The sequence below is a fragment of the Euwallacea fornicatus genome, chromosome 6 (genome assembly GCF_040115645.1).
Source record: "Euwallacea fornicatus isolate EFF26 chromosome 6, ASM4011564v1, whole genome shotgun sequence".
Taxonomy (NCBI): Eukaryota; Metazoa; Arthropoda; class Insecta; order Coleoptera; family Curculionidae; genus Euwallacea; species Euwallacea fornicatus.
The window spans coordinates 991,815-1,005,220 of record NC_089546.1 but is presented as its reverse complement, the minus strand read 5'-3'; the positions used below and the strand labels follow the sequence as shown (position 1 = coordinate 1,005,220).

At 33.9% G+C, this 13,406-nt stretch overlaps 1 long non-coding RNA gene across 1 annotated transcript; it reads right to left on the bottom strand.

Moving 5' to 3' along the window:
• Positions 1-5,285: 5,285 nt before the first annotated feature.
• On the bottom strand, positions 5,286-13,117 carry LOC136339740 (uncharacterized). The gene is made up of 2 exons (XR_010732202.1): positions 12,967-13,117; positions 5,286-5,952 (listed from the first exon to the last, which is right to left on the bottom strand). It is a non-coding gene; the product is annotated as an uncharacterized lncRNA (long non-coding RNA).
• Positions 13,118-13,406: the final 289 nt, after the last annotated feature.

Here is a 13,406-nt window from a genome sequence, read left to right as displayed (position 1 = left end):
TCATTAACACTACAAATACAAAACACAAAAGCAACTAAATCTATTATTCAAAATGCTGTCCGTTCACTTCCTGACAGTAAAATAAGTTTGCTTTGAATCGCTGTCGTACTTTCTGGAGTATTTCGGGGGTGATTTGGCGGCATTTATTAACAATGCGTTCTCGCAAAATTTCTAAAGTCCCTGGAGGAGTGGAATACACTTTCGACTTGAGATGACCCTATAAGAAAAAATCTAATGGAGTTAAATCTGGAAATCTCGCAGGCCATTCAATTGGGCCCCTGTTACCAATCTGATGACCAAGAAAATTTTCATTTATAAAGTGTCGAACCGCTAAAACATAGTACGGTGGTGTACCATTTTGTTGAAATGTCAATAGGTTTTGTGAATAATCCATATTATTTGCTACAAGATCTACTAGTTAGGGATAACCAAAGTCTTCCAACAACTGAAGATAAATCTTGCCAGTCAGATTTCCGGGAATAAAACATGGTTCAATAATATGGCCACCAAAAATACCTGCGTAAACGTTTAACTTTTGAGGGTGTTGTATGTGCGTTTTGTGCAAAATATTTGGATTAATATCTGACCAATATCTACAATTGTGACAATTAACAACTCCATTTAAAGAAAAACTTGATTCATCCGAAAAGCAGATGTTGAAAATAAAATTGTGGTTTTCAATGGCTATTTGGCTTATGAGCTCGTAAAACTGTAGTCGACGGTCAAAATCATCCTCGTTTAATTCTTGGACAAGTTTAATTTTGTAGGGGTGAAATTTATATGATTTTAAAATTCTGCGAATGCTGGTCGTGCTTATTCCAGTGGAAGTCGACAATTGTCTTGTACTAGTTGTTGGTTCTAAAACCATTTGTCCTAAAACCCCCATCTCCACCGCTTCATTTCTTACCGGGCGTCTCCAATTTGTTTTTACGTTCAGAATTTAACCAGTTTCTCTAATCTTCTGTACTAATTCCAGCACATACTTGCGGCTTACATGTTTGTCCCCATAACGTTGGTTGAAGACATTGACCGTTTGGTTCGCAGATTTTCCACTCACGAAATATTATTCAATAACCTTAATTGTCTGTGCAATGGGATAAATCATTTTTACCAATTAACACAGGCGATAAATTACCAGGTTTCTTGAGAATCACAAACTAAACGGGTTTAATATTCGATAGTTTCGATACTTCCAAGCAAAAACTTGTTGATAAGAATTTTATTTTCAGTATAGCAAAAACATTAAACTTTATCCATTTTGAGTTCCTTTTCAAAAATGGCACCTAACTTCGGCAGATAAATAGGGAGAATGTTAATTTGATCATAATATTTAATTTCTATTTGTGGATTCGTAAAACACATTATTATCTAACAAAATCCATGATTTTAGCATAAAATTTGGTTCATGAAGAAATAATCGATTTACTCACCAGCGGCTGCTTCAAAGTAAAAAATTTTTGTATCGCCATAAAGACTTACAAAAAGCCTTTAATCTGATGCATCACTTGACCCCCCTTCCCATTTAAAATTCCAATGGTGGTTCATCCCCTGCTCAGAGGGTGCAAGCAATCACCGTAAATATCTAATAAAAAATCTTCCCCCTCCACTCTAAAGTTGACGTGTCCGAGCATTTTTGCATAACTCTTTTATCAACCGAGAAAGTAGTTCCGTTTCATTTTAGTTGGCACTCCCTGTATAATACGTATTAGAATGCATGACTGAAAGTGAGATCCGAAATAAGAAGAAACAGAAGAATTATTAGATGAAATCAAGTTACACGTCCATCGAAAATTTAGTGGATATCTGGAAATCTCTCTTCTCATTCAAATCCACAGATGTAAACAGTGTTTAAATAAAAGAGGACGTCGGTTATATTTGGAAAAATACTTACTGTGTAGTTTAGAAAAATAATATTATGACTAAATCGTCCAGGAAAAATCGTTGAAAATATTTTCAAGTTCCTAACTACACCGCTAGGAAGCATTTTTGCATGACTAATCAATGACATGCGGTTTTTAATCAAATTTGTCCGAAAAACTAACATTTGAAATATAAAATATCAGTTGTTGAGATAATTAACCATAAATTTTGTAGGAAGAGTTTTTTTTTCATTTTTGAAACTAAAGGGTGGAGGAAGTTTTTAATGTCAGTTCAAAAATGCAGTTCTCTTGACGTTAACTGAATACAAAATTATACTGTAATGCCTCATTAGAAAAGTCTTTTTGCGGACTATGACATGGCGATTATGTCACTTCATGTTATTTCTGCAGAAAACCACTTGACGTCACTATTTGAAAACTATGGTAATTTTTCAAATTATCTCGGAAAACTTGAACGGAACGGCATAATTTTTGTTGCGCCCTTCCAGACAACGTCAAATTCTGCTTCACACAGTCCAAGTCCGGTGCAAATATCTTTACGTAGTAGTCAATTATAACAATTTTAAAAAAATAATTTTCTCACTCATTAAATAAACCAGCTTCGCTTATGAATTAAGTAGGTTGTTATTTCAATACCGAATGAAATAATGCTAGTCGCTTTAAATAATAATTAAGATTTAAACTATATTTAAAATATATTATTATATGAATAAAAAAACTAAAGAATATTAAAATAAAAAAACAATTAATTATGTTTAAAATGCTCAGGCTGTTTCCCATCATTTTAGATGCACAATTGAACTTACTTCTACGTAGAAAAAACTGCAGTTTGCGTTTCTCCTAAAATAATTGATGCTACGGCACCCTACTTTGAGCAACTAGGTCTTTTAATGTACTCCATAAATAAAAATCCAAACACCTAAGATCTGGCGACCTCGCCGGCCACGAAAACGAACATAAACATGAATAAAATAATTTTATCAATAAAAATTACGTTAATTGATATACCTGTTCATTTGTTTTCAACTAGTAATGTTCACGAGCATACATACGCTCACAGCGTATTCGATTCATAAGCGAAGCTGGTTTCTTTCATGCATAAGGAAATCGTTTTTTGAAATTGCTATTATTTACTACTAGGTAAAGATATTGGCACCGGATTTTGACTATACTAAACAGAATATGACGCTCTTTCAAATGGGGCAACAAATTATATTTTTCCATTTAAGTTTCCCGCAATAACTTGAAAAATTACCATGGTTTTGGGATGGCGCCGTCTAGCGGTTTTTGTACCGTATTAACAAGAAGTTACTCAATCGCCACGTCATAGTCTGCAAAAAGACCTTTCTAATGAGGTATTACAGTATAGCTTTGTGTTCAGTTAATGTCAACAGAACTGAATATTTTTAACTGACATTAAAAGCTTCCCCCACTCTTTAGTTTAACAAATTCAAATATACTTCTCCTACAAAAGTGGTGGCAAATCGTTTCAGAAATTGTTATTTATTAGACCGCGTGACGTAGAAAAAAGAACACTCCGTAGAAATAGTTTTACTTAAATAATTTTTGGCATGCACGTTTGTATATGATAACACAAAAAATGATTAAAAATTCAGGCGTATTTATTAATGTATTTACGAGTTATTAGGAAATTTAGTTTTTTTTACTACATAAATTGCAATAAAATATGAACAATAGGACTGAAAAATATTTATTGGTATATAGAGTATTTAGAAAGTGCATTTAGATTAATCAAATATGCCTAGACGCAGAACGCAACAAAATTTTCATAAATTGAGCGAGTTTGAAAGAGGTCGAATAGTGAGTCTACGAGGAGCTGGTCGGTCATCTAGGAAAATCGCCACTAAATAAAACCTTAGTATAAATACTATACTGAAATGTTATCAGCAATGCTTCCAAGAAGAACAAAAAGGCAGTAGGAGAGGTATTGGACGATCACGAAAAACTATACAACGCGAAGATCGTTTCCTTTGAATTATGACCCTAAGAGATAGCTTCGTCTCGTCGAGGACGCTGGCAAATCAGTGATCTGCTGAGTATGGAACGCCCATTGGAATTCGAACCATTTATCGTCGGTATATACCCCTAATCCTAAATCATCGTCAAAATCGACTAAAATGGTGAAAAAAACGTATATATTAGAATCTGGAATAGTATAATAGCATATTTAGTGATAAATCCAGATTTTTTTTGTGAATGCATGAGGGTCTGGCAAAAGGAAGAAGAAGGTGGGATCAAGTTTACAATACAGAGACATGCCCATCAAACTGTTGAGATAATGGTTTGAGGTGCTATTGTATATGGGAACAGATCATCTTTACTTTTCAATAGACGGAATGTGGCAGCCTAACAATATATTCTAAAAGTCCTCGAATCTCATCTCATGTGTTATCTGGACACTCTTGTTAATCCAGTTTTCCGGCAAAATAATGCACAACCACATGTGACTAGAGTGACTAAGGACTTTTTTCAAGAAAATGCAATAAATTGACTACCTTAGCCACCTTGATATTCAGACCTCTCACTGATTGAACATGTATGAGATATTGTAGGTAGAATGTTGCATAATGTACCTACCCCATCCCCTACAAACGCTAGCGACGCTATGTCATGCTGTCTAGTTATTCTGGAATGAGATCTCCCAAGAGGACATCAATCACCTTATTAGATCCATGCCTAGACATGTACAGGAACATATAAGACACTGCAGAGGACCAAAAAAAAATTATTTTTTGGTTTTTAACAATTAAATTTATTTAATTTTTTAATGAAATATTTATTTTAACGTAATAAACATACATACTAAAAATAATTTAAATAAAACTATTTTTACGGGGTGTTCTTTTTTCTGCGTCACCAGTATATTTAAAATATGTTTTCCGGTTAAATTTTATTAAAAATCGCATTTTATTGATTAATCATGTAAAACATCCCATAGCGATATAGTTACGGATTTGAAAATATTTTCCAGCGATTTTTCATGGTGGATTTAGGGGTAACATTTTTTCTCAATCCTCCCTAATAAATAGTTCCCCAGATATAGCCGACATCATCCCTTGCATGAACACCCTATTCAAAATGTTTCCTAAGTACGGTACAAAACTTCAGGAACGTATTCTACAGCTAAAATAAAGGCAATTTTGTTATACAAACTATATCCGAAAAATGCTTCGTTGCTGAAATACAGGGTGTGAAAATTTCTTTAAAAAATTACAATTTTTTAAATATTTCCGAAACTACTTGAGACATTTTAATGAAATTTTTCATGGTTTGAGAGTTAGCAACGTCAAGCAACCTTTACAAAAGGACTGAAAAATCTTTGCCTAATAAAGTTTTAAAGAAATTTAAATAAACATACACGTAAGATTTTAAATAAAATACACGTTTGAATTTGGCCCTTCAGTTTATTGCCACCTTGGAAAACCATATTTATGAAGTTCAAAGTTAATGATAACGCCATTTTAGATTTTATCGCTTAAAAATAATTTAAACAGTCTATCCATACATAATAAAAAAACGTTTAGGACATTTTTGTGATTAAAAAATTTGTTATTATTCTACTTTTCAATAATTGTGAAAAAAACATCGTTATATTAAAAACTCAATTATCTCAAAAACTATTACACTTAGAATATAGCTATGTCTAGTTAAATCGAGTCAACATCATGTAATTTATCATATCCTAAAATTATTATAACAACTTTTCAGACACTCTACATAATAATTTAAAATACAAGATCGAAAAAAATATTAAAGACAACACTTTTAAACAATTTGTACGAAAAATGTTTTTATTGGCGGATGCTATCCCGATTTTTTGCGTAATCTTTTGGACTTATAAACAAATGGCGAAAGTCCTCCTGGGACATAAGTACCCATCTTGTAGTCCAACATCATTATTCTCAATTTATGGTTAATGTGGAAGCACGGCCTTCCCTCTTCGCCTAAGTTATACCCAAAATATACTCCATTCGATGCACATCTCAACTGAATGCTAGCTAATGCATAGTTTTGCACTATTATATATTGTCATGCATAAGAAGAAACATATCTGCAACAAAATCGACACAAAAGAAAATAAAAAGAAATTAACTAAGTTCAGGTTTTTCATACCGATTAGATTTATAACTTTTGAACCGGCCTAAATATTAATTTAAAAATATGTTACTTTTCGCATTAAACACAAAATATAAATTTTTCTGCATTATAGCGGTAAAAAATGTTTTTCATACTTTATACTGAAAAACTTTTGTAACGATTTTATGATTCTTGGGGTGACTTTATTTAATTATAATACAGGAAAGTTAAATAAAGTTTGAATTTGCTTCTAGCACGTGGCGTTTTAATTTGGATAAGACATTTCTTTATTAAAAAAAAACTATTTTGTATTTTACACAACAAGATGTTTATTTAGCTAATTCTTATACAAGTTAAACAGATTTTTTTCTCTGTAAATATACGTATAAAAAATACTTCTATATATACATAATGTTTCAGAATTATGGTGATAAATCGATAGACGTAAGAGATTATCGAAAAATAAATATAGTTTACTTAATAAAAGATTGTCTTAAGATCCATCATTTCTGAGATACAGGGCATTAAAACTTTATTTTTTTTCTAGTTTATTTTAAAACTACTGGGACTATTGAAATGGAAATTGGTGCATCTTTATTTGGTAATCCGATAAATTTGATGGCATAATTAAAATTTTGTACATAATAGAGGGCGCTAGTTATACATGTATCATTACATATTTTCATCCAAAACTTTTTTAAATTTAGATTTATCGGTAAAAGAGTTCAAGAATATTAAAGAACTGTCAATTCTGCATAAAAAAGTTATTGTTAGTAAAATACTCTAGAGTGAACGGTTGTCCAGAAAAATGACAATTAAAATTTTAATTTAAAAACATTTTTAATTTTAATTTTGATTTTTGGAAAACAAGTTACAATGAATGTGACGCCTATGTTGTGTAATTGAAAAGAACGCCGGCAATTATTAATAATGTTAGTGAATGCATGTGATTGATTAAATTTGCCAGATTTTAAGAAAATTTTTAAAAATGTTGTTATGTTGTTCGCGTTGGGATTTTGTCAGGGAAATTATCGTAATAATGTCAGAGTTTATGCGGAAAGATTTCCAAATCGGCAAACTCCAAACTGGAAAATTAAATTATTAAATTAATTGTTTATTGAAATGTATGCTTTTATTTCCTTCTGAAGAGTATGTATTGACTGACATTATCAACAATTTTAATTTTTTTTCGTCTAATGGAGGTTCCAAATCAAAATTCAATAAGAAATAAAAAAAAGTTGAGTAACTGACCGGGAATTTCATTTAAAAAAACCAACCGTCTGCATGAACGAATAAAAAGTTTTGGTCTATTTAACATTCGACCTTGTAACAATTGACCACTACCCCTGATGGTTTTACCCAAATAAGCCCCGTTGAATGTGCCCCGATAAGCAGAAAGATTATACACCAAATTTCATAGCAATTCATTTAGCCGTTTTCGACTTATCTGCAAAACTTAAAAAAAAGTGAGACTTTAAGAGCTTGTATCTCCAGAAGGAGACAATTTCGTATATAAATGTATCACCATGAATCGATATATTTTTGACCAAGGAATATGTAGTTAAGCGTTAACCCCCTCATTCTGGGACACCCTGTATATTCAGAATGTCGCTTCTGATAGCTTGAACTATAATAACATGACTATTTATATGCCAACAAAGAGTAAAAATTCGTTTTTGTCTAGAAATGTTTTTACTTTTTAGTAAGAAATTCTTGTCTAATCGCCTTGTTTTTGCGAGCAGTGTCAATTGAGCTTGTTCTAAGCAAGACATTGAGAGATCAGTAGTAATCCGCCATCATGCCAACGTATGACGGTGGATTACTGCCCCTTATATCCATGGTCCCTCATACACATGCTACATCTCTTTGATATCTTAATCACAGCGTTCTCTCTGCTCATCCCCAACGTCCCTACGTTTATCTAGAAAAAAGATAAATAACTATGCAGAAAGTGCAATTTTATACTAATGTTCCAGACAGTTTTTAAAATATTGTTAAAATTAGTTCCAGGGTAAATTTCGTAATTTATAGATTGTTTTTTTTTGTAAAAAGCTGTTACAAAATTTTTAAAACCATTCCAATCAGCATATTGAATTGGTTCAATAATATTCACAACATTATTTCTCTTCATTACATTCGGTATTTAAATTTTGCAGTCGTTGGATTAGACAAAAATTTGTACACAAATGGCGAATACAGGCACTATTTTCATTATGGGCTTTTGCAAACTACTTTATAATGCCTAGGCGAAGATAAAATTTTTCCAATAGAAACCTAGTTTTCCCAATCATTATATACTGCGTGACAAAGAAAGGTAAACACCCATTAAAGATAATTTTATTTTGATAATTTTTTTTGTACGTGTTCAGTACCACATACTTATTCAATGATTACATTTTCAGCAAGATCAGAGGAAGAACTTCATTTTTTTTTCAATAGGGTGTTAAGCATCCACGGTTCCTTATACACTCATTGATACGCCTAAGCTCGGATCTAATAAGATTCTCAATGTCTTCTTGAAGTATCTCATTCCAGGCAATCTGAACTTCATGAGTAAGGACTCCTAAAGTCTGTGGAGGGTGCTGTAAATTCAACAGTCTGCGGCCAATCATGTCCCAGACATGTTCAATAGGAGACAGATCCGGCAATCGAGATGGCCAGGGTAAACGGTTGATTTGATGTTGATCCATGAACGTTATTGTTTGCTTAGCAACATGAGGTCTAGCATTGTCTTGCTGGAAAATTGCGTTCGGGATAGTTCGAAAATATGGAATCACATATGGCTCCAACACTTCTTGGATATAGCGTTGGGCAGTTATGTTGCCTCTAATGAAAATTAGGGGTGACCTGCTACCATATGCGATAGCACCCCATACCATAACGCCTACAGTACGGTGGACATGACGCTCTCTGTCAAATTGTGGATCTCGCCTTTCACCCCGTCGCCTTCTCACCCTTGCCCGACCGTCGTTCATCCCCAGACAGAAGCCTGATTCATCACTAAAGATCACCTGAGTCCATTCTTGGTCCCACTGAATCCTCTCTCTACACCATTGTAAGCGGTTAGATCAATGTTCGCGAGTGACAGGCAGCACCCAATGCTGACGATAGGACAAAAGGCCAAAACTTCGTATTCGGCGATATACTGTACGCATATCAACCCTATTCCCATGTTCTTCAAACCACTGATTTGAAATAGCTCGACTGCTGCTAAATCGGTCTCTAAGAGCCAAAAGTCGCAATCTACGATCTTCGCGCTCTGTGGTTCCTCTGAGTCGCCCAGTGCCTCTGGCTCTGTGCCCACGGCCTTCCTGAGTCCACGCCTGGTAACACCGCACTATGGTTCCTAAGAATCTGTTAGTTCTTCTAGACACTTCTCTGACCAACAGACCTGCTTCGCGCAACTCAACGATTCGCCTCCTCTCAAAGTCACTAAGCTAACGGATCTGTTCAATTCTACGCACTCTAGGCATAATGAATAAACGTTTTGACCGATTGCAACACACTCCACAAAAATTGCGATACAAATGTGAACAAAAATATTTAAACAAAATTTTATTTTTTTAAGGAACGACCCATGGAAACTAAAAAAAAATTAACAAATAAACTTACAATTTTGATCATTTCTTTCTTTTTTTAAGATAAGTCAACATGCAAAAAGTTATCAAAATAAAATGGTTTTTAATGGGTGTTTACCTTTCTTTGTCACGTAGTATAATTTTGTTAGCTAGCCAATCTATTGTTGTTCGGTGTTTACCAGAAGTCTTGCTGTCCTATTCAAAACCTTTGTGTATTCTATCTGCTACCCTAAAACCATACTAATAATTTTGAGATTGCGACGTATGGACTGGTGTTGCTCATATTTTATTTTAATCAAAAAATTTTTCTAGATTCTGACGTTTTCATTATATGGACTGAATACCTCTCGAGGGCAGAACTTAGGAAGAAAAATACATATATTATAGAAAACTTGTTTTTTAAGATTTTTTTCTCAGAAATTAGTGCTTGGTTTGATTTGGAATTTTATATAGTTATTGTTGATTATATTAGGGGTACAAATAAGTTTCCGCCGTTTTCTATAAAAAAATTGGAATTAATTGTGAAAGAACGGGATATTACGTTTTATTCAAAATATTGCCCATCAACGGCCACTACTTTTTCCCATCTTTCTGGCAGCATTCGGATACCACGGCGAAAAAACTCTTCATCTTTTGAAGCTATCCATGAATCGACCCAATTTTTGGTATCTTCATATGATGTAAAGCGCTGCTCAGACAGACCGTGTGCCATTGATCGAAACAAGTGATAGTCGGATGGGGCAAGGTCTGGTGAATATGGCGGGTGGGGTAGGACTTCCCAATTAAGTGTTTCCAAATAGGTTTTAACCGGTGCCGCAACATGCGGACGAGCATTATCATGTAGGAGAATAATCTTGTCATGTCTAGAGTAGTAATGAGCGCGTTTTTCCTTGAGTGCTCGGCTCAATCTCATTAATTGTGTTCGGTAGAGAGTTCCAGTAATAGTTTCGTTCGATTTGAGCAACTCATAATATACAACACCAAGTTGATCCCACCAAATACACAACATGAGTTTTTTTCCATGAATATTTGATTTGGCTACTGATGTTGAAACATGGCCAGGTGGACCCCATGATTTCTTCTTCTTTGGGTTATCATAATGGATCCATTTTTCATCCCCAGTGACTACACGATGCAAAAAACCCTTTGTTTTATGCCTGGCAAGCAGCATTTCACTCATGCAAAATCGGCGTTCGACGTCTCTGGGTTTCAGTTCATAAGGAACCCAATTCCCTTGTTTTTGAATCATTCCCAACATTTTTAAACGATGTGAAATTGCTTGTTGCGTCACTTCTAATGTAAGTGCAAGTTCTTTTTGTGTTTGAGACGAATCTTCCTCCAATAACACTTCCAATTCCGTATCTTCGTACGTTTTCGGCCTTCCACTGCGTCCTTTGTCTTCCACGTTAAACTCACCGTTTTTAAACTTGTGAAACCACTCACGACAACTTCTCTCACTCAAAGCAGCCTCACCATATGCTTCTACAAGCAATCGATGCGCCTCAGCTGCAGATTTCTTCAAATTAAAGAAGTAAATCAAAAGTTCCCGCAAATGACGCTTATTCGGCACAAAACTTGACATTTTTGCAAGAAAAAAAAATGTGATGCTGATACGAAACCACTAATACTTCTAGGCTATGTTGTTACTAGTTGATCAAACTTACGATAGTAAGATTTACATCTAGCAATTTCAGCATAACCTTCTGGTGGGACCATGCTTTGTTAAACGGCGGAATCTTATTTGTACCCCTAATAATAACTATAAACCCCTTTATTAATACTTATTTATCGTTACACAGTAGAGGCTTATAATACACAAGTCAAAAATCTGCAGTACCCTCTGAGATCGATAAAAGTATCTATAACAGAGGTGCCAAAAAAATATTGTTAATTTATGAAAACACGCTTTGCATAAACCTAAAAAGATATGAAAATTCAAAAAATTCAAAAAAAGGTAATGTTTTCTTTAGAAATTATTGTTGATCATTTTTTTATAGCGTTCAAAAAGAAATAATCGAGAAATTCATGCGAAGGCAAACAGATCTTCTCATGATCATTCCTCATATATCAACAAGATGTTAACTCACACATTTTTGCTGAAGAAATGGGTGATTGTATTTTTCTGACTCGAGCGTCTCCGCTACACGCACATTCCGGACAATCTGACGCCATTGGACTATTAAAAAGAAATAATACAAAAGGATACCCGAAATCAATTTTACAGTTTTTCTAGAATATTCTAGACAAGTTTTCCTATTACTTCAAGGAAGAAAAAAAACTGAACAAAATTTTTCTATTCCCTCCTTAACAAGTTTAAATTCATTTAAAAAAATTAAATAGGAACACTCCTGTAACACATGAAAGGATAGCTACAATCTTCCTGAAAACAATTCTGTATGCATTGCTGCCTTTTGAATGAATTTTTTTATCACGCTTTGAAGCTGCTATGTCTTACCACTGTCTTACTCTATTACTGTTCGGAGCCAAACGATGCTCACTGAGAACATTTAATTGAATACTTAACAAAACTTTACTACTTGAACCTTACTCCACCACAACAACTTGGTAAAACACACCAGCTTCAAAAGATGATTAAAAAAAATATATTCAAAAAACAGAAATGAACACAGAAGTATTTTCAGGGAGACTTTAGCTCTCTAATGATGTGTCACAGAAGGGGTGTTCCCGTTTAATTTTTTAAGCTAGGGTGCGTAGGAATGTGAGGGTGAGTGGCAACACATTAAATTGTGGGTCAAAAGGTTATCGTCAAAAAATAAAAATTTCAGTGTTTTTGATTTTTTTTTAACTCGAAAAGTTTTTGAGACTTTTTAATTGGTCAGTTTTTAAAAAATCACTCCATATATCAAAAATCAAATCTAACAGGGAGATTCGAAGACTCGATAAATAAGCGCCAAACAGTTGGGTCACACATATCGGAAACTAGATTGAACATAAGATGGAGAGTTCTTTTTCTTAAGTTCTATACCAGTAAGACGTTTTATTGAATGTCTTGGTGGTAAATGGTTTGGAACTTAGAGATTTATCTTCACACTGGAAATGTTTATCAGAAATGTATGCATACAATATGATATCTAGCCCAAAAAAAGTCGAAAAAAACTTAGAGAAACGCGAAGCCTCTAAAATCAGAATTCAGAGAGTATATCTGAGTATTAGGTCAATTTCTTATTTTTTTAATTAAGTCGCGCTATCTTACCCAAAAGAAAATAGCAATCCACCATGCGATGTCATTGCTTGCACCATATCAGAGACGTTTCTAAGGTTAGCGATATCTATTTTTTATAGGCCAACTTCCCAAAACCTGCTACACAGGAACGACACGCAAAATGCGGAACTCAACTTTCCGCTTAATTACTAATTTTTAAATGAATGAACACATGTAATAAACTTACTAGTTAAAACTGCTGCAAATGTATCAAAACATATCTAGATCAAGTAGATAGCTTTAGAACACAGCCATAAACTCTAGGGTGATATTTCGCAATGAAATACGTCAACACCTTGATGATGAATATTTTAGAGTGAAACGGTTAGACATTTTGACAGATGTCACACTACAACCGGAAAATGCGCTTGCGTTCCACAAGTGTTTCGGTAGATGAACGCCGTTCGTCATCTATTGGGTTTATCCCAAACAACTGAAACAACTCACGCCGTGTGTTTGCACGTCAGTATGTTTATACTTGATTTAGAACCTTCATGTGAAATTCCACATAACGGGAAAAAATCAATACTATTTTCAAATTCTGCAAATTTCAATTGAAAACGATATATAGTTTTGAAAGCGCCGTTTTTTCTCAGCTCAACTCATTATTTAAGGGTTTCTTTAGAT